The 17,541-nt window shown below is 42.4% G+C and overlaps 30 non-coding genes across 30 annotated transcripts; all 30 read right to left on the bottom strand.

The window, feature by feature from the left end:
• Positions 1-465: 465 nt before the first annotated feature.
• Positions 466-537, bottom strand: trnae-cuc (transfer RNA glutamic acid (anticodon CUC)). Its single transcript has one exon. It is a non-coding gene; the product is annotated as a tRNA-Glu (tRNA).
• A 94-nt stretch (positions 538-631) lies between these two features.
• On the bottom strand, positions 632-703 carry trnae-uuc (transfer RNA glutamic acid (anticodon UUC)). The gene has a single exon. It is a non-coding gene; the product is annotated as a tRNA-Glu (tRNA).
• Positions 704-822: 119 nt separating this feature from the next.
• Positions 823-894, bottom strand: trnae-uuc (transfer RNA glutamic acid (anticodon UUC)). Its single transcript has one exon. It is a non-coding gene; the product is annotated as a tRNA-Glu (tRNA).
• A 299-nt stretch (positions 895-1,193) lies between these two features.
• trnae-cuc (transfer RNA glutamic acid (anticodon CUC)) lies at positions 1,194-1,265 on the bottom strand. The gene has a single exon. It is a non-coding gene; the product is annotated as a tRNA-Glu (tRNA).
• Positions 1,266-1,549: 284 nt separating this feature from the next.
• trnae-uuc (transfer RNA glutamic acid (anticodon UUC)) lies at positions 1,550-1,621 on the bottom strand. The gene has a single exon. It is a non-coding gene; the product is annotated as a tRNA-Glu (tRNA).
• Positions 1,622-2,291: 670 nt separating this feature from the next.
• On the bottom strand, positions 2,292-2,363 carry trnae-cuc (transfer RNA glutamic acid (anticodon CUC)). Its single transcript has one exon. It is a non-coding gene; the product is annotated as a tRNA-Glu (tRNA).
• A 1,250-nt stretch (positions 2,364-3,613) lies between these two features.
• Positions 3,614-3,685, bottom strand: trnae-uuc (transfer RNA glutamic acid (anticodon UUC)). Its single transcript has one exon. It is a non-coding gene; the product is annotated as a tRNA-Glu (tRNA).
• A 121-nt stretch (positions 3,686-3,806) lies between these two features.
• Positions 3,807-3,878, bottom strand: trnae-cuc (transfer RNA glutamic acid (anticodon CUC)). Its single transcript has one exon. It is a non-coding gene; the product is annotated as a tRNA-Glu (tRNA).
• Positions 3,879-4,177: 299 nt separating this feature from the next.
• trnae-cuc (transfer RNA glutamic acid (anticodon CUC)) lies at positions 4,178-4,249 on the bottom strand. Its single transcript has one exon. It is a non-coding gene; the product is annotated as a tRNA-Glu (tRNA).
• Positions 4,250-4,533: 284 nt separating this feature from the next.
• trnae-uuc (transfer RNA glutamic acid (anticodon UUC)) lies at positions 4,534-4,605 on the bottom strand. The gene has a single exon. It is a non-coding gene; the product is annotated as a tRNA-Glu (tRNA).
• A 1,249-nt stretch (positions 4,606-5,854) lies between these two features.
• On the bottom strand, positions 5,855-5,926 carry trnae-uuc (transfer RNA glutamic acid (anticodon UUC)). The gene has a single exon. It is a non-coding gene; the product is annotated as a tRNA-Glu (tRNA).
• Positions 5,927-6,078: 152 nt separating this feature from the next.
• Positions 6,079-6,150, bottom strand: trnae-uuc (transfer RNA glutamic acid (anticodon UUC)). The gene has a single exon. It is a non-coding gene; the product is annotated as a tRNA-Glu (tRNA).
• A 167-nt stretch (positions 6,151-6,317) lies between these two features.
• trnae-cuc (transfer RNA glutamic acid (anticodon CUC)) lies at positions 6,318-6,389 on the bottom strand. The gene has a single exon. It is a non-coding gene; the product is annotated as a tRNA-Glu (tRNA).
• A 284-nt stretch (positions 6,390-6,673) lies between these two features.
• On the bottom strand, positions 6,674-6,745 carry trnae-uuc (transfer RNA glutamic acid (anticodon UUC)). Its single transcript has one exon. It is a non-coding gene; the product is annotated as a tRNA-Glu (tRNA).
• A 492-nt stretch (positions 6,746-7,237) lies between these two features.
• On the bottom strand, positions 7,238-7,309 carry trnae-cuc (transfer RNA glutamic acid (anticodon CUC)). Its single transcript has one exon. It is a non-coding gene; the product is annotated as a tRNA-Glu (tRNA).
• Positions 7,310-7,430: 121 nt separating this feature from the next.
• trnae-cuc (transfer RNA glutamic acid (anticodon CUC)) lies at positions 7,431-7,502 on the bottom strand. The gene has a single exon. It is a non-coding gene; the product is annotated as a tRNA-Glu (tRNA).
• Positions 7,503-8,157: 655 nt separating this feature from the next.
• Positions 8,158-8,229, bottom strand: trnae-uuc (transfer RNA glutamic acid (anticodon UUC)). Its single transcript has one exon. It is a non-coding gene; the product is annotated as a tRNA-Glu (tRNA).
• Positions 8,230-8,706: 477 nt separating this feature from the next.
• On the bottom strand, positions 8,707-8,778 carry trnae-cuc (transfer RNA glutamic acid (anticodon CUC)). Its single transcript has one exon. It is a non-coding gene; the product is annotated as a tRNA-Glu (tRNA).
• A 1,575-nt stretch (positions 8,779-10,353) lies between these two features.
• On the bottom strand, positions 10,354-10,425 carry trnae-cuc (transfer RNA glutamic acid (anticodon CUC)). The gene has a single exon. It is a non-coding gene; the product is annotated as a tRNA-Glu (tRNA).
• Positions 10,426-11,273: 848 nt separating this feature from the next.
• trnae-cuc (transfer RNA glutamic acid (anticodon CUC)) lies at positions 11,274-11,345 on the bottom strand. Its single transcript has one exon. It is a non-coding gene; the product is annotated as a tRNA-Glu (tRNA).
• Positions 11,346-11,466: 121 nt separating this feature from the next.
• On the bottom strand, positions 11,467-11,538 carry trnae-cuc (transfer RNA glutamic acid (anticodon CUC)). The gene has a single exon. It is a non-coding gene; the product is annotated as a tRNA-Glu (tRNA).
• A 284-nt stretch (positions 11,539-11,822) lies between these two features.
• On the bottom strand, positions 11,823-11,894 carry trnae-uuc (transfer RNA glutamic acid (anticodon UUC)). Its single transcript has one exon. It is a non-coding gene; the product is annotated as a tRNA-Glu (tRNA).
• A 670-nt stretch (positions 11,895-12,564) lies between these two features.
• Positions 12,565-12,636, bottom strand: trnae-cuc (transfer RNA glutamic acid (anticodon CUC)). The gene has a single exon. It is a non-coding gene; the product is annotated as a tRNA-Glu (tRNA).
• A 121-nt stretch (positions 12,637-12,757) lies between these two features.
• On the bottom strand, positions 12,758-12,829 carry trnae-cuc (transfer RNA glutamic acid (anticodon CUC)). Its single transcript has one exon. It is a non-coding gene; the product is annotated as a tRNA-Glu (tRNA).
• Positions 12,830-13,113: 284 nt separating this feature from the next.
• On the bottom strand, positions 13,114-13,185 carry trnae-uuc (transfer RNA glutamic acid (anticodon UUC)). The gene has a single exon. It is a non-coding gene; the product is annotated as a tRNA-Glu (tRNA).
• A 492-nt stretch (positions 13,186-13,677) lies between these two features.
• On the bottom strand, positions 13,678-13,749 carry trnae-cuc (transfer RNA glutamic acid (anticodon CUC)). Its single transcript has one exon. It is a non-coding gene; the product is annotated as a tRNA-Glu (tRNA).
• Positions 13,750-13,870: 121 nt separating this feature from the next.
• On the bottom strand, positions 13,871-13,942 carry trnae-cuc (transfer RNA glutamic acid (anticodon CUC)). Its single transcript has one exon. It is a non-coding gene; the product is annotated as a tRNA-Glu (tRNA).
• Positions 13,943-14,597: 655 nt separating this feature from the next.
• trnae-uuc (transfer RNA glutamic acid (anticodon UUC)) lies at positions 14,598-14,669 on the bottom strand. The gene has a single exon. It is a non-coding gene; the product is annotated as a tRNA-Glu (tRNA).
• Positions 14,670-15,146: 477 nt separating this feature from the next.
• Positions 15,147-15,218, bottom strand: trnae-cuc (transfer RNA glutamic acid (anticodon CUC)). Its single transcript has one exon. It is a non-coding gene; the product is annotated as a tRNA-Glu (tRNA).
• A 1,575-nt stretch (positions 15,219-16,793) lies between these two features.
• trnae-cuc (transfer RNA glutamic acid (anticodon CUC)) lies at positions 16,794-16,865 on the bottom strand. The gene has a single exon. It is a non-coding gene; the product is annotated as a tRNA-Glu (tRNA).
• Between the last annotated feature and the right edge of the window lie 676 nt (positions 16,866-17,541).

The following is a 17,541-nucleotide window of genomic DNA, read 5'->3' as shown; positions in this document are numbered from 1 at the left end:
TAAGTCGAATGCTTTAAAAACATCTGTAGTTTGGCTTGAATTAAAATTTAGAGCTTCAATTCCCCGACTAGGAATTTAACACTTTATGTCTGATTTCCCTGACCGGGAATTGAACCCTGGCCGCGGCGGTGAGAGCGCCGAATCCTAGCCACTAGACCATCAGTGACACAATTATGCAAATGAAGTCATAGTTCATGTCGAATGCTTTAAAAACATCTGTAGTTTGGCTTGAATCAAAAGTTGGATCTGGAATTCCAAACTCTAAATCTCATTTCCGTGACCGGGAATTTAACCCGGGCCGCGGCGGTGAAAGCGCCAAATCCTAGTCACTAGACCATCAGGGACACAATTATGCAAATGAAGTCATAGTTCATGTCGAATGCTTTAAAAACATCTGTAGTTTGGCTTGAATTAAAATTTAGAGCTTCAATTCCCCGACTAGGAATTTAACATTTTATATCTGATTTCCCTGACCGGGAATTGAACCCGGGCCGCGGCGGTGAGAGCGCCGAATCCTAGCCACTAGACCATCAGGGACACAATTATGCAAATGAAGTCATAGTTTGAGTCAAATAATTTAAAAACATCTGCAGTTTGGCTTGAATTAAAAGTTAAAGCTGGAATATCTGATTTCCCTGACCGGGAATTAAACCCGGGCCGCGGCGGTGAAGGCGCCAAATCCTAGCCACTAGACCATCAGGGACACAATTATGCAAATGGAGTCATAGTTTAAGTCGAATGCTTTAAAAACATCTGTAGTTTGGTATATTAAAATTTAGAGGTTCAATTCCCCGACTAGGAATTTAACACTTTATATCTGATTTCCCTGACCGGGAATTGAACCTGGGCCGCGGCGGTGAAAGCGCCAAATCCTAGCCACTAGACCATCAGGGACATGACCATGCTAATGAAGTCTTAGTTTAAGTCGAAAACTTTAAAAACATCTGCAGTTTTGCTTGAATTAAAAGTTGGATCTGGAATTCCAAACTCTAAATCTCATTTCCCTGACCGGAAATTGAACCCGTCCCGCGGCGGTGAAAGCGCCAAATCCTAGCCACTAGACCATCTGGGACACAATTATGCAAATGAAGTCATAATTTGAGTCGAATACTTTAAAAACATCTGCAGTTTGGCTTGAATTAAAAGTTAAAGCTGGAATTTCCTGACCAGGAATTTACCACTTTATATCTGATTTCCCTGACCGGGAATTGAACCCGGGCCGCGGCGGTGAGAGCGCCGAATCCTAGCCACTAGACCATCAGGGACATGATTATGCTAATGAAGTATTAATTTAAGTCGAAAACTTTAAAAACATCTGCAGTTTTGCTTGAATTAAAAGTTGGATCTGGAATTCCAAACTCTAAATCTCATTTCCCTGACCGGAAATTGAACCCGGGCCGCGGCGGTGAAAGCGCCAAATCCTAGCCACTAGACCATCTGGGACACAATTATGCAAATGAAGTCATAATTTGAGTCGAATACTTTAAAAACATCTGCAGTTTGGCTTGAATTAAAAGTTGGATCTGGAATTCCAAACTCTAAATCTCATTTCCCTGACCGGGAATTGAACCCGGGCCGCGGCGGTGAAAGCGCCAAATCCTAGCCACTAGACCATCAGGGACACAATTATGCAAATGAAGTCATAGTTTACGTCGAATACTTTAAAAACATCTGCAGTTTGGCTTGAATTAAAAGTTAAAGCTTGAATTCCCTGACCAGGAATTTAACACTTTATATATGATTTCCCTGACCGGGAATTGAACCCGGGCCGCAGCGGTGAGAGCGCCGAATCCTAGCCACTAGACCATCAGTGACACAATTATGCAAATGAAGTCTTAGTTTAAGTCGAAAACTTTAAAAACATCTGTAGTTTGGCTTGAATCAAAAGTTGGATCTGGAATTCCAAACTCTAAATCTCATTTCCGTGACCGGGAATTTAACCCGGGCCGCGGCGGTGAAAGCGCCAAATCCTAGCCACTAGACCATCAGGGACATGATTATGCTAATGAAGTCTTAGTTTAAGTCGAAAACTTTAAAAACATCTGCAGTTTGGCTTGAATTAAAAGTTGGATCTGGAATTCCAAACTCTAAGTCTCATTTCCCTGACCGGGAATTGAACCTGGGCCGCAGCGGTGAAAGCGCCAAATCCTAGTCACTAGACCATCAGGGACACAATTATGCAAATTAAGTCATAGTTCATGTCGAATGCTTTAAAAACATCTGCAGTTTGGCTTGAATTAAAATTTAGAGCTTCAATTCCCCGACTAGGAATTTAACATTTTATATCTGATTTCCCTGACCGGGAATTGAACCCGGGCCGCGGCGGTGAGAGCGCCGAATCCTAGCCACTAGACCATCAGGGACACAATTATGCAAATGAAGTCATAGTTTGAGTCAAATAATTTAAAAACATCTGCAGTTTGGCTTGAATTAAAAGTTAAAGCCGGAATTTTTGCTCCCTATTTGAGTTACTGTGTGGAAGTGTGGGGTAATACCTACAAAAGCACCCTACAGGCAATATGCACAATTCAAAAAAAAGCAATACGGATAGTTAATAAGGTGGGGTACTATGAACACACAAACACATTATTTCTGAAATTAAATATATTAAAATTTATGGACTTGAAAGATTTTAAAATGTTACAGATTGTATTTAAAGCAAGAAACAGCCTACTCTCAGGAAACATTCAAAGTTGGTTTAGCGACAGACTAGGAGACTATAATTTAAGAGGGAGACTGAAACTGAGGCAACCAAAGGTGCACTCTACACTCAAAAGCAGGTGCATATCGGTCTGTGGGGTGAAGTTGTGGAACAACTTACCAGATAAGATCAAAGATTGTAAACATATTGCACAGTTCAAAAAACATCTTAAATTATACACATTAGCCAAATATGAGATCTGTGAAAATATTAAGTGAAGGAAATTTAAATTGTATTTATTTGTGCGTGTGAGTATGCGTGCGTGTGTGTGGGTGAGAGTGTGTGTGAGTGTGTGTATGTATGTATGATATTAATCTTCAAAGTAATATATACTAATTGAGAATATGGATAAGAAAGGGGTGGGTATCTATAAGCTTTTGCTTCCCCCTACTCCTTTTCTTGAACAAAAGGTGTATTTTCTCATTTTGTGGTCTACGTCTATGTTGATTTTTAAATTTTTTATTATTTGGTGTCTACATGTTCAAGAAATAAAATTCTTCTAATCAAATCAAATCAAAAAATTTCCTGACCAGGAATTTACCACTTTATATCTGATTTCCCTGACCGGGAATTGAACCCGGGCCGCGGCGGTGAGAGCGCCGAATCCTAGCCACTAGACCATCAGGAACATGATTATGCTAATGAAGTATTAATTTAAGTCGAAAACTTTAAAAACATCTGCAGTTTTGCTTGAATTAAAAGTTGGATCTGGAATTCCAAACTCTAAATCTCATTTCCCTGACCGGAAATTGAACCCGGGCCGCGGCGGTGAAAGCGCCAAATCCTAGCCACTAGACCATCTGGGACACAATTATGCAAATGAAGTCATAATTTGAGTCGAATACTTTAAAAACATCTGCAGTTTGGCTTGAATTAAAAGTTGGATCTGGAATACCAAACTCTAAATCTCATTTCCCTGACCGGGAATTGAACCCGGGCCGCGGCGGTGAAAGCGCCAAATCCTAGCCACTAGACCATCAGGGACACAATTAAGCAAATGAAGTCATAGTTTACGTCGAATACTTTAAAAACATCTGCAGTTTGGCTTGAATTAAAAGTTAAAGCTTGAATTCCCTGACCAGGAATATAACACTTTATATATGATTTCCCTGACCGGGAATTGAACCCGGGCCGCGGCGGTGAGAGCGCCGAATCCTAGCCACTAGACCATCAGGGACACAATTATGCAAATGAAGTCATAGTTCATGTCGAATGCTTTAAAAACATCTGTAGTTTGGCTTGAATCAAAAGTTGGATCTGGAATTCCAAACTCTAAATCTCATTTCCGTGACCGGGAATTTAACCCGGGCCGCGGCGGTGAAAGCGCCAAATCCTAGCCACTAGACCATCAGGGACACAATTATGCAAATGAAGTCATAGTTTGAGTCGAATGCTTTAAAAACATCTGTAGTTTGGCTTGAATTAAAATTTAGAGCTTCAATTCCCCGAATAGGAATTTACCACTTTATATCTGATTTCCCTGACCGGGAATTGAACCCGGGCCGCGGCGGTGAGAGCGCCGAATCCTAGCCACTAGACCATCAGGGACATGATTATGCTAATGAAGTATTAATTTAAGTCGAAAACTTTAAAAACATCTGCAGTTTTGCTTGAATTAAAAGTTGGATCTGGAATTCCAAACTCTAAATCTCATTTCCCTGACCGGAAATTGAACCCGGGCCGCGGCGGTGAAAGCGCCAAATCCTAGCCACTAGACCATCTGGGACACAATTATGCAAATGAAGTCATAATTTGAGTCGAATACTTTAAAAACATCTGCAGTTTGGCTTGAATTAAAAGTTGGATCTGGAATTCCAAACTCTAAATCTCATTTCCCTGACCGGGAATTGAACCCGGGCCGCGGCGGTGAAAGCGCCAAATCCTAGCCACTAGACCATCAGGGACACAATTATGCAAATGAAGTCATAGTTTACGTCGAATACTTTAAAAACATCTGCAGTTTGGCTTGCATTAAAAGTTAAAGCTTGAATTCCCTGACCAGGAATTTAACACTTTATATCTGATTTCCCTGACCGGGAATTGAACCCAGGCCGCGGCGGTGAGAGCGCCGAATCCTAGCCACTAGACCATCAGGGACATGATTATGCTAATGAAGTCTTAGTTTAAGTCGAAAACTTTAAAAACAAGCACAGTTTGGCTTGAATTAAAAGTTAAAGCTTGAATTCCCTGACCAGGAATTTAACACTTTATATATGATTTCCCTGACCGGGAATTGAACCCGGGCCGCAGCGGTGAGAGCGCCGAATCCTAGCCACTAGACCATCAGTGACACTATTATGCAAATGAAGTCTTAGTTTAAGTCGAAAACTTTAAAAACATCTGTAGTTTGGCTTGAATCAAAAGTTGGATCTGGAATTCCAAACTCTAAATCTCATTTCCGTGACCGGGAATTTAACCCGGGCCGCGGCGGTGAAAGCGCCAAATCCTAGCCACTAGATCATCAGGGACATGATTATGCTAATGAAGTCTTAGTTTAAGTCGAAAACTTTAAAAACATCTGCAGTTTGGCTTGAATTAAAAGTTGGATCTGGAATTCCAAACTCTAAGTCTCATTTCCCTGACCGGGAATTGAACCTGGGCCGCAGCGGTGAAAGCGCCAAATCCTAGTCACTAGACCATCAGGGACACAATTATGCAAATGAAGTCATAGTTCATGTCGAATGCTTTAAAAACATCTGTAGTTTGGCTTGAATTAAAATTTAGAGCTTCAATTCCCCGACTAGGAATTTAACATTTTATATCTGATTTCCCTGACCGGGAATTGAACCCGGGACGCGGCGGTGAGAGCGCCGAATCCTAGCCACTAGACCATCAGGGACACAATTATGCAAATGAAGTCATAGTTTGAGTCAAATAATTTAAAAACATCTGCAGTTTGGCTTGAATTAAAAGTTAAAGCTGGAATTTCCTGACCAGGAATTTACTACTTTATATCTGATTTCCCTGACCGGGAATTGAACCCGGGCCGCTGCGGTGAGAGCGCCGAATCCTAGTCACTAGACCATCAGGGACACAATTATGCAAATGGAGTCATAGTTTAAGTCGAATGCTTTAAAAACATCTGTAGTTTGGCTTGAATTAAAATTTAGAGCTTCAATTCCCCGACTAGGAATTTAACACTTTATATCTGATTTCCCTGACCGGGAATTGAACCCGGGCCGCGGCGGTGAAAGCGCCAAATCCTAGCCACTAGACCATCAGGGCCCGCGGCGGTGAAAGCGCCAGATCCTAGCCACTAGACCATCTGGGACACAATTATGCAAATGAAGTCATAATTTGAGTCGAATACTTTAAAAACATCTGCAGTTTGGCTTGAATTAAAAGTTGGATCTGGAATTCCAAACTCTAAATCTCATTTCCCTGACCGGGAATTGAACCCGGGCCGCGGCGGTGAAAGCGCCAAATCCTAGCCACTAGACCATCAGGGCCCGCGGCGGTGAAAGCGCCAGATCCTAGCCACTAGACCATCTGGGACACAATTATGCAAATGAAGTCATAATTTGAGTCAAATAATTTAAAAACATCTGCAGTTTGGCTTTAATTAAAAGTTAAAGCTGGAATTTCCTGACCAGGAATTTACCACTTTATATCTGATTTCCCTGACCGGGAATTGAACCCGGGCCGCGGCGGTGAGAGCGCCGAATCCTAGCCACTAGACCATCAGGGACATGATTATGCAAATGAAGTCATAGTTTACGTCGAATACTTTAAAAACATCTGCAGTTTTGCTTGAATCAAAAGTTAAAGCTTGAATTCCAAACTCTAAATCTCATTTCCCTGACCGGAAATTGAACCCGGGCCGCGGCGGTGAAAGCGCCAAATCCTAGCCACTAGACCATCTGGGACACAATTATGCAAATGAAGTCATAATTTGAGTCGAATACTTTAAAAACATCTGCAGTTTGGCTTGAATTAAAAGTTGGATCTGGAATTCCAAACTCTAAATCTCATTTCCCTGACCGGGAATTGAACCCGGGCCGCGGCGGTGAAAGCGCCAAATCCTAGCCACTAGACCATCAGGGACACAATTATGCAAATGAAGTCATAGTTTACGTCGAATACTTTAAAAACATCTGCAGTTTGGCTTGAATTAAAAGTTAAAGCTTGAATTCCCTGACCAGGAATTTAACACTTTATATATGATTTCCCTGACCGGGAATTGAACCCGGGCCGCAGCAGTGAGAGCGCCGAATCCTAGCAACTAGACCATCAGTGACACAATTATGCAAATGAAGTCTTAGTTTAAGTCGAAAACTTTAAAAACATCTGTAGTTTGGCTTGAATCAAAAGTTGGATCTGGAATTCCAAACTCTAAATCTCATTTCCGTGACCGGGAATTTAACCCGGGCCGCGGCGGTGAGAGCGCCGAATCCTAGCCACTAGACCATCAGGGACAGAATTATGCAAATGAAGTCATAGTTCATGTCGAATGCTTTAAAAACATCTGTAGTTTGGCTTGAATTAAAATTTAGAGCTTCAATTCCCCGACTAGGAATTTAACATTTTATATCTGATTTCCCTGACCGGGAATTGAACCCGGGCCGCGGCGGTGAGAGCGCCGAATCCTAGCCACTAGACCATCAGGGACACAATTATGCAAATGAAGTCATAGTTCATGTCGAATGCTTTAAAAACATCTGTAGTTTGGCTTGAATTAAAATTTAGAGCTTCAATTCCCCGACTAGGAATTTAACATTTTGTATCTGATTTCCCTGACCGGGAATTGAACCCGGGCCTCGGCGGTGAGAGCGCCGAATCCTAGCCACTAGACCATCAGGGACATGATTATGCAAATGAAGTCATAGTTTACGTCGAATACTTTAAAAACATCTGCAGTTTTGCTTGAATTAAAAGTTGGATCTGGAATTCCAAACTCTAAATCTCATTTCCCTGACCGGAAATTGAACCCGGGCCGCGGCGGTGATAGCGCCAAATCCTAGCCACTAGACCATCTGGGACACAATTATGCAAATGAAGTCATAGTTTACGTCGAATACTTTAAAAACATCTGCAGTTTGGCTTGAATTAAAAGTTAAAGCTTGAATTCCCTGACCAGGAATTTAACACTTTATATATGATTTCCCTGACCGGGAATTGAACCCGGGCCGCAGCGGTGAGAGCGCCGAATCCTAGCCACTAGACCATCAGTGACACAATTATGCAAATGAAGTCTTAGTTTAAGTCGAAAACTTTAAAAACATCTGTAGTTTGGCTTGAATCAAAAGTTGGATCTGGAATTCCAAACTCTAAATCTCATTTCCGTGACCGGGAATTTAACCCGGGCCGCGGCGGTGAAACCGCCAAATCCTAGCCACTAGACCATCAGGGACACAATTATGCAAATGAAGTCATAGTTTACGTCGAATACTTTAAAAACATCTGTAGTTTGGCTTGAATCAAAAGTTAAAGCTTGAATTCCAAACTCTAAATCTCATTTCCGTGACCGGGAATTGAACCCGGGCCGCGGCGGTGAAAGCGCCAAATCCTAGCCACTAGACCATCAGGGACATGATTATGCAAATGAAGTCTTAGTTTAAGTCGAAAACTTTAAAAACATCTGTAGTTTGGCTTGAATCAAAAGTTGGATCTGGAATTCCAAACTCTAAATCTCATTTCCGTGACCGGGAATTTAACCCGGGCCGCGGCGGTGAAAGCGCCAAATCCTAGCCACTAGACCATCAGGGACATGATTATGCTAATGAAGTCTTAGTTTAAGTCGAAAACTTTAAAAACATCTGCAGTTTGGCTTGAATTAAAAGTTGGATCTGGAATTCCAAACTCTAAATCTCATTTCCGTGACCGGGAACTTAACCCGGGCCGCGGCGGTGAGAGCGCCGAATCCTAGCCACTAGACCATCAGGGACAGAATTATGCAAATGAAGTCATAGTTCATGTCGAATGCTTTAAAAACATCTGTAGTTTGGCTTGAATTAAAATTTAGAGCTTCAATTCCCCGACTAGGAATTTAACATTTTATATCTGATTTCCCTGACCGGGAATTGAACCCGGGCCGCGGCGGTGAGAGCGCCGAATCCTAGCCACTAGACCATCAGGGACATGATTATGCAAACGAAGTCATAGTTTACGTCGAATACTTTAAAAACATCTGCAGTTTGGCTTGAATTAAAAGTTAAAGCTTGAATTCCCTGACCAGGAATTTAACACTTTATATATGATTTCCCTGACCGGGAATTGAACCCGGGCCGCAGCGGTGAGAGCGCCGAATCCTAGCCACTAGACCATCAGTGACACAATTATGCAAATGAAGTCTTAGTTTAAGTCGAAAACTTTAAAAACATCTGTAGTTTGGCTTGAATCAAAAGTTGGATCTGGAATTCCAAACTCTAAATCTCATTTCCGTGACCGGGAATTTAACCCGGGCCGCGGCGGTGAAAGCGCCAAATCCTAGCCACTAGACCATCAGGGACATGATTATGCTAATGAAGTCTTAGTTTAAGTCGAAAACTTTAAAAACATCTGCAGTTTGGCTTGAATTAAAAGTTGGATCTGGAATTCCAAACTCTAAATCTCATTTCCGTGACCGGGAATTTAACCCGGGCCGCGGCGGTGAGAGCGCCGAATCCTAGCCACTAGACCATCAGGGACAGAATTATGCAAATGAAGTCATAGTTCATGTCGAATGCTTTAAAAACATCTGTAGTTTGGCTTGAATTAAAATTTAGAGCTTCAATTCCCCGACTAGGAATTTAACATTTTATATCTGATTTCCCTGACCGGGAATTGAACCCGGGCCGCAGCGGTGAGAGCGCCGAATCCTAGCCACTAGACCATCAGTGACACAATTATGCAAATGAAGTCTTAGTTTAAGTCGAAAACTTTAAAAACATCTGTAGTTTGGCTTGAATCAAAAGTTGGATCTGGAATTCCAAACTCTAAATCTCATTTCCGTGACCGGGAATTTAACCCGGGCCGCGGCGGTGAAACCGCCAAATCCTAGCCACTAGACCATCAGGGACACAATTATGCAAATGAAGTCCTAGTTTACGTCGAATACTTTAAAAACATCTGTAGTTTGGCTTGAATCAAAAGTTAAAGCTTGAATTCCAAACTCTAAATCTCATTTCCGTGACCGGGAATTTAACCCGGGCCGCGGCGGTGAAAGCGCCAAATCCTAGCCACTAGACCATCAGGGACATGATTATGCAAATGAAGTCTTAGTTTAAGTCGAAAACTTTAAAAACATCTGTAGTTTGGCTTGAATCAAAAGTTGGATCTGGAATTCCAAACTCTAAATCTCATTTCCGTGACCGGGAATTTAACCCGGGCCGCGGCGGTGAAAGCGCCAAATCCTAGCCACTAGACCATCAGGGACATGATTATGCTAATGAAGTCTTAGTTTAAGTCGAAAACTTTAAAAACATCTGCAGTTTGGCTTGAATTAAAAGTTGGATCTGGAATTCCAAACTCTAAATCTCATTTCCGTGACCGGGAACTTAACCCGGGCCGCGGCGGTGAGAGCGCCGAATCCTAGCCACTAGACCATCAGGGACAGAATTATGCAAATGAAGTCATAGTTCATGTCGAATGCTTTAAAAACATCTGTAGTTTGGCTTGAATTAAAATTTAGAGCTTCAATTCCCCGACTAGGAATTTAACATTTTGTATCTGATTTCCCTGACCGGGAATTGAACCCGGGCCTCGGCGGTGAGAGCGCCGAATCCTAGCCACTAGACCATCAGGGACATGATTATGCAAATGAAGTCATAGTTTACGTCGAATACTTTAAAAACATCTGCAGTTTTGCTTGAATTAAAAGTTGGATCTGGAATTCCAAACTCTAAATCTCATTTCCCTGACCGGAAATTGAACCCGGGCCGCGGCGGTGATAGCGCCAAATCCTAGCCACTAGACCATCTGGGACACAATTATGCAAATGAAGTCATAGTTTACGTCGAATACTTTAAAAACATCTGCAGTTTGGCTTGAATTAAAAGTTAAAGCTTGAATTCCCTGACCAGGAATTTAACACTTTATATATGATTTCCCTGACCGGGAATTGAACCCGGGCCGCAGCGGTGAGAGCGCCGAATCCTAGCCACTAGACCATCAGTGACACAATTATGCAAATGAAGTCTTAGTTTAAGTCGAAAACTTTAAAAACATCTGTAGTTTGGCTTGAATCAAAAGTTGGATCTGGAATTCCAAACTCTAAATCTCATTTCCGTGACCGGGAATTTAACCCGGGCCGCGGCGGTGAAAGCGCCAAATCCTAGCCACTAGACCATCAGGGACATGATTATGCTAATGAAGTCTTAGTTTAAGTCGAAAACTTTAAAAACATCTGCAGTTTGGCTTGAATTAAAAGTTGGATCTGGAATTCCAAACTCTAAATCTCATTTCCGTGACCGGGAATTTAACCCGGGCCGCGGCGGTGAGAGCGCCGAATCCTAGCCACTAGACCATCAGGGACAGAATTATGCAAATGAAGTCATAGTTCATGTCGAATGCTTTAAAAACATCTGTAGTTTGGCTTGAATTAAAATTTAGAGCTTCAATTCCCCGACTAGGAATTTAACATTTTATATCTGATTTCCCTGACCGGGAATTGAACCCGGGCCGCGGCGGTGAGAGCGCCGAATCCTAGCCACTAGACCATCAGGGACACAATTATGCAAATGAAGTCATAGTTTGAGTCAAATAATTTAAAAACATCTGCAGTTTGGCTTGAATTAAAAGTTAAAGCTGGAATTTCCTGACCAGGAATTTACCACTTTATATCTGATCTCCCTGACCGGGAATTGAACCCGGGCCGCGGCGGTGAGAGCGCCGAATCCTAGCCACTAGACCATCAGGGACATGATTATGCTAATGAAGTATTAATTTAAGTCGAAAACTTTAAAAACATCTGCAGTTTTGCTTGAATTAAAAGTTGGATCTGGAATTCCAAACTCTAAATCTCATTTCCCTGACCGGAAATTGAACCCGGCCCGCGGCGGTGAAAGCGCCAAATCCTAGCCACTAGACCATCTGGGACACAATTATGCAAATGAAGTCATAATTTGAGTCGAATACTTTAAAAACATATGCAGTTTGGCTTGAATTAAAAGTTGGATCTGGAATTCCAAACTCTAAATCTCATTTCCCTGACCGGGAATTGAACCCGGGCCGCGGCGGTGAAAGCGCCAAATCCTAGCCACTAGACCATCAGGGACACAATTATGCAAATGAAGTCATAGTTTACGTCGAATACTTTAAAAACATCTGCAGTTTGGCTTGAATTAAAAGTTAAAGCTTGAATTCCCTGACCAGGAATATAACACTTTATATATGATTTCCCTGACCGGGAATTGAACCCAGGCCGCAGCGGTGAGAGCGCCGAATCCTAGCCACTAGACCATCAGTGACACAATTATGCAAATGAAGTCTTAGTTTAAGTCGAAAACTTTAAAAACATCTGTAGTTTGGCTTGAATCAAAAGTTGGATCTGGAATTCCAAACTCTAAATCTCATTTCCGTGACCGGGAATTTAACCCGGGCCGCGGCGGTGAAAGCGCCAAATCCTAGCCACTAGACCATCAGGGACATGATTATGCTAATGAAGTCTTAGTTTAAGTCGAAAACTTTAAAAACATCTGCAGTTTGGCTTGAATTAAAAGTTGGATCTGGAATTCCAAACTCTAAATCTCATTTCCGTGACCGGGAATTTAACCCGGGCCGCGGCGGTGAGAGCGCCGAATCCTAGCCACTAGACCATCAGGGACAGAATTATGCAAATGAAGTCATAGTTCATGTCGAATGCTTTAAAAACATCTGTAGTTTGGCTTGAATTAAAATTTAGAGCTTCAATTCCCCGACTAGGAATTTAACATTTTATATCTGATTTCCCTGACCGGGAATTGAACCCGGGCCGCGGCGGTGAGAGCGCCGAATCCTAGCCACTAGACCATCAGGGACACAATTATGCAAATGAAGTCATAGTTTGAGTCAAATAATTTAAAAACATCTGCAGTTTGGCTTGAATTAAAAGTTAAAGCTGGAATTTCCTGACCAGGAATTTACCACTTTATATCTGATCTCCCTGACCGGGAATTGAACCCGGGCCGCGGCGGTGAGAGCGCCGAATCCTAGCCACTAGACCATCAGGGACATGATTATGCTAATGAAGTATTAATTTAAGTCGAAAACTTTAAAAACATCTGCAGTTTTGCTTGAATTAAAAGTTGGATCTGGAATTCCAAACTCTAAATCTCATTTCCCTGACCGGAAATTGAACCCGGCCCGCGGCGGTGAAAGCGCCAAATCCTAGCCACTAGACCATCTGGGACACAATTATGCAAATGAAGTCATAATTTGAGTCGAATACTTTAAAAACATCTGCAGTTTGGCTTGAATTAAAAGTTGGATCTGGAATTCCAAACTCTAAATCTCATTTCCCTGACCGGGAATTGAACCCTGGCCGCGGCGGTGAAAGCGCCAAATCCTAGCCACTAGACCATCAGGGACACAATTATGCTAATGAAGTCATAGTTTACGTCGAATACTTTAAAAACATCTGCAGTTTGGCTTGAATTAAAAGTTAAAGCTTGAATTCCCTGACCAGGAATATAACACTTTATATATGATTTCCCTGACCGGGAATTGAACCCGGGCCGCAGCGGTGAGAGCCCCGAATCCTAGCCACTAGACCATCAGTGACACAATTATGCAAATGAAGTCTTAGTTTAAGTCGAAAACTTTAAAAACATCTGTAGTTTGGCTTGAATTAAAAGTTGGATCTGGAATTCCAAACTCTAAATCTCATTTCCGTGACCGGGAATTTAACCCGGGCCGCGGCGGTGAGAGCGCCGAATCCTAGCCACTAGACCATCAGGGACAGAATTATGCAAATGAAGTCATAGTTCATGTCGAATGCTTTAAAAACATCTGTAGTTTGGCTTGAATTAAAATTTAGAGCTTCAATTCCCCGACTAGGAATTTAACATTTTATATCTGATTTCCCTGACCGGGAATTGAACCCGGGCCGCGGCGGTGAGAGCGCCGAATCCTAGCCACTAGACCATCAGGGACACAATTATGCAAATGAAGTCATAGTTCATGTCGAATGCTTTAAAAACATCTGTAGTTTGGCTTGAATTAAAATTTAGAGCTTCAATTCCCCGACTAGGAATTTAACATTTTGTATCTGATTTCCCTGACCGGGAATTGAACCCGGGCCTCGGCGGTGAGAGCGCCGAATCCTAGCCACTAGACCATCAGGGACATGATTATGCAAATGAAGTCATAGTTTACGTCGAATACTTTAAAAACATCTGCAGTTTTGCTTGAATTAAAAGTTGGATCTGGAATTCCAAACTCTAAATCTCATTTCCCTGACCGGAAATTGAACCCGGGCCGCGGCGGTGATAGCGCCAAATCCTAGCCACTAGACCATCTGGGACACAATTATGCAAATGAAGTCATAGTTTACGTCGAATACTTTAAAAACATCTGCAGTTTGGCTTGAATTAAAAGTTAAAGCTTGAATTCCCTGACCAGGAATTTAACACTTTATATATGATTTCCCTGACCGGGAATTGAACCCGGGCCGCAGCGGTGAGAGCGCCGAATCCTAGCCACTAGACCATCAGTGACACAATTATGCAAATGAAGTCTTAGTTTAAGTCGAAAACTTTAAAAACATCTGTAGTTTGGCTTGAATCAAAAGTTGGATCTGGAATTCCAAACTCTAAATCTCATTTCCGTGACCGGGAATTTAACCCGGGCCGCGGCGGTGAAACCGCCAAATCCTAGCCACTAGACCATCAGGGACACAATTATGCAAATGAAGTCATAGTTTACGTCGAATACTTTAAAAACATCTGTAGTTTGGCTTGAATCAAAAGTTAAAGCTTGAATTCCAAACTCTAAATCTCATTTCCGTGACCGGGAATTGAACCCGGGCCGCGGCGGTGAAAGCGCCAAATCCTAGCCACTAGACCATCAGGGACATGATTATGCAAATGAAGTCTTAGTTTAAGTCGAAAACTTTAAAAACATCTGTAGTTTGGCTTGAATCAAAAGTTGGATCTGGAATTCCAAACTCTAAATCTCATTTCCGTGACCGGGAATTTAACCCGGGCCGCGGCGGTGAAAGCGCCAAATCCTAGCCACTAGACCATCAGGGACATGATTATGCTAATGAAGTCTTAGTTTAAGTCGAAAACTTTAAAAACATCTGCAGTTTGGCTTGAATTAAAAGTTGGATCTGGAATTCCAAACTCTAAATCTCATTTCCGTGACCGGGAACTTAACCCGGGCCGCGGCGGTGAGAGCGCCGAATCCTAGCCACTAGACCATCAGGGACAGAATTATGCAAATGAAGTCATAGTTCATGTCGAATGCTTTAAAAACATCTGTAGTTTGGCTTGAATTAAAATTTAGAGCTTCAATTCCCCGACTAGGAATTTAACATTTTATATCTGATTTCCCTGACCGGGAATTGAACCCGGGCCGCGGCGGTGAGAGCGCCGAATCCTAGCCACTAGACCATCAGGGACATGATTATGCAAACGAAGTCATAGTTTACGTCGAATACTTTAAAAACATCTGCAGTTTGGCTTGAATTAAAAGTTAAAGCTTGAATTCCCTGACCAGGAATTTAACACTTTATATATGATTTCCCTGACCGGGAATTGAACCCGGGCCGCAGCGGTGAGAGCGCCGAATCCTAGCCACTAGACCATCAGTGACACAATTATGCAAATGAAGTCTTAGTTTAAGTCGAAAACTTTAAAAACATCTGTAGTTTGGCTTGAATCAAAAGTTGGATCTGGAATTCCAAACTCTAAATCTCATTTCCGTGACCGGGAATTTAACCCGGGCCGCGGCGGTGAAAGCGCCAAATCCTAGCCACTAGACCATCAGGGACATGATTATGCTAATGAAGTCTTAGTTTAAGTCGAAAACTTTAAAAACATCTGCAGTTTGGCTTGAATTAAAAGTTGGATCTGGAATTCCAAACTCTAAATCTCATTTCCGTGACCGGGAATTTAACCCGGGCCGCGGCGGTGAGAGCGCCGAATCCTAGCCACTAGACCATCAGGGACAGAATTATGCAAATGAAGTCATAGTTCATGTCGAATGCTTTAAAAACATCTGTAGTTTGGCTTGAATTAAAATTTAGAGCTTCAATTCCCCGACTAGGAATTTAACATTTTATATCTGATTTCCCTGACCGGGAATTGAACCCGGGCCGCAGCGGTGAGAGCGCCGAATCCTAGCCACTAGACCATCAGTGACACAATTATGCAAATGAAGTCTTAGTTTAAGTCGAAAACTTTAAAAACATCTGTAGTTTGGCTTGAATCAAAAGTTGGATCTGGAATTCCAAACTCTAAATCTCATTTCCGTGACCGGGAATTTAACCCGGGCCGCGGCGGTGAAACCGCCAAATCCTAGCCACTAGACCATCAGGGACACAATTATGCAAATGAAGTCCTAGTTTACGTCGAATACTTTAAAAACATCTGTAGTTTGGCTTGAATCAAAAGTTAAAGCTTGAATTCCAAACTCTAAATCTCATTTCCGTGACCGGGAATTTAACCCGGGCCGCGGCGGTGAAAGCGCCAAATCCTAGCCACTAGACCATCAGGGACATGATTATGCAAATGAAGTCTTAGTTTAAGTCGAAAACTTTAAAAACATCTGTAGTTTGGCTTGAATCAAAAGTTGGATCTGGAATTCCAAACTCTAAATCTCATTTCCGTGACCGGGAATTTAACCCGGGCCGCGGCGGTGAAAGCGCCAAATCCTAGCCACTAGACCATCAGGGACATGATTATGCTAATGAAGTCTTAGTTTAAGTCGAAAACTTTAAAAACATCTGCAGTTTGGCTTGAATTAAAAGTTGGATCTGGAATTCCAAACTCTAAATCTCATTTCCGTGACCGGGAACTTAACCCGGGCCGCGGCGGTGAGAGCGCCGAATCCTAGCCACTAGACCATCAGGGACAGAATTATGCAAATGAAGTCATAGTTCATGTCGAATGCTTTAAAAACATCTGTAGTTTGGCTTGAATTAAAATTTAGAGCTTCAATTCCCCGACTAGGAATTTAACATTTTGTATCTGATTTCCCTGACCGGGAATTGAACCCGGGCCTCGGCGGTGAGAGCGCCGAATCCTAGCCACTAGACCATCAGGGACATGATTATGCAAATGAAGTCATAGTTTACGTCGAATACTTTAAAAACATCTGCAGTTTTGCTTGAATTAAAAGTTGGATCTGGAATTCCAAACTCTAAATCTCATTTCCCTGACCGGAAATTGAACCCGGGCCGCGGCGGTGATAGCGCCAAATCCTAGCCACTAGACCATCTGGGACACAATTATGCAAATGAAGTCATAGTTTACGTCGAATACTTTAAAAACATCTGCAGTTTGGCTTGAATTAAAAGTTAAAGCTTGAATTCCCTGACCAGGAATTTAACACTTTATATATGATTTCCCTGACCGGGAATTGAACCCGGGCCGCAGCGGTGAGAGCGCCGAATCCTAGCCACTAGACCATCAGTGACACAATTATGCAAATGAAGTCTTAGTTTAAGTCGAAAACTTTAAAAACATCTGTAGTTTGGCTTGAATCAAAAGTTGGATCTGGAATTCCAAACTCTAAATCTCATTTCCGTGACCGGGAATTTAACCCGGGCCGCGGCGGTGAAAGCGCCAAATCCTAGCCACTAGACCATCAGGGACATGATTATGCTAATGAAGTCTTAGTTTAAGTCGAAAACTTTAAAAACATCTGCAGTTTGGCTTGAATTAAAAGTTGGATCTGGAATTCCAAACTCTAAATCTCATTTCCGTGACCGGGAATTTAAC

Source organism: Gasterosteus aculeatus, chromosome 12 (assembly GCF_964276395.1).
Source record: "Gasterosteus aculeatus chromosome 12, fGasAcu3.hap1.1, whole genome shotgun sequence".
In the NCBI taxonomy this organism is placed as follows: Eukaryota; Metazoa; Chordata; class Actinopteri; order Perciformes; family Gasterosteidae; genus Gasterosteus; species Gasterosteus aculeatus.
The sequence above is the reverse complement of the archived record's forward strand: the minus strand, read 5'-3'. Positions and strand labels throughout refer to the sequence as shown.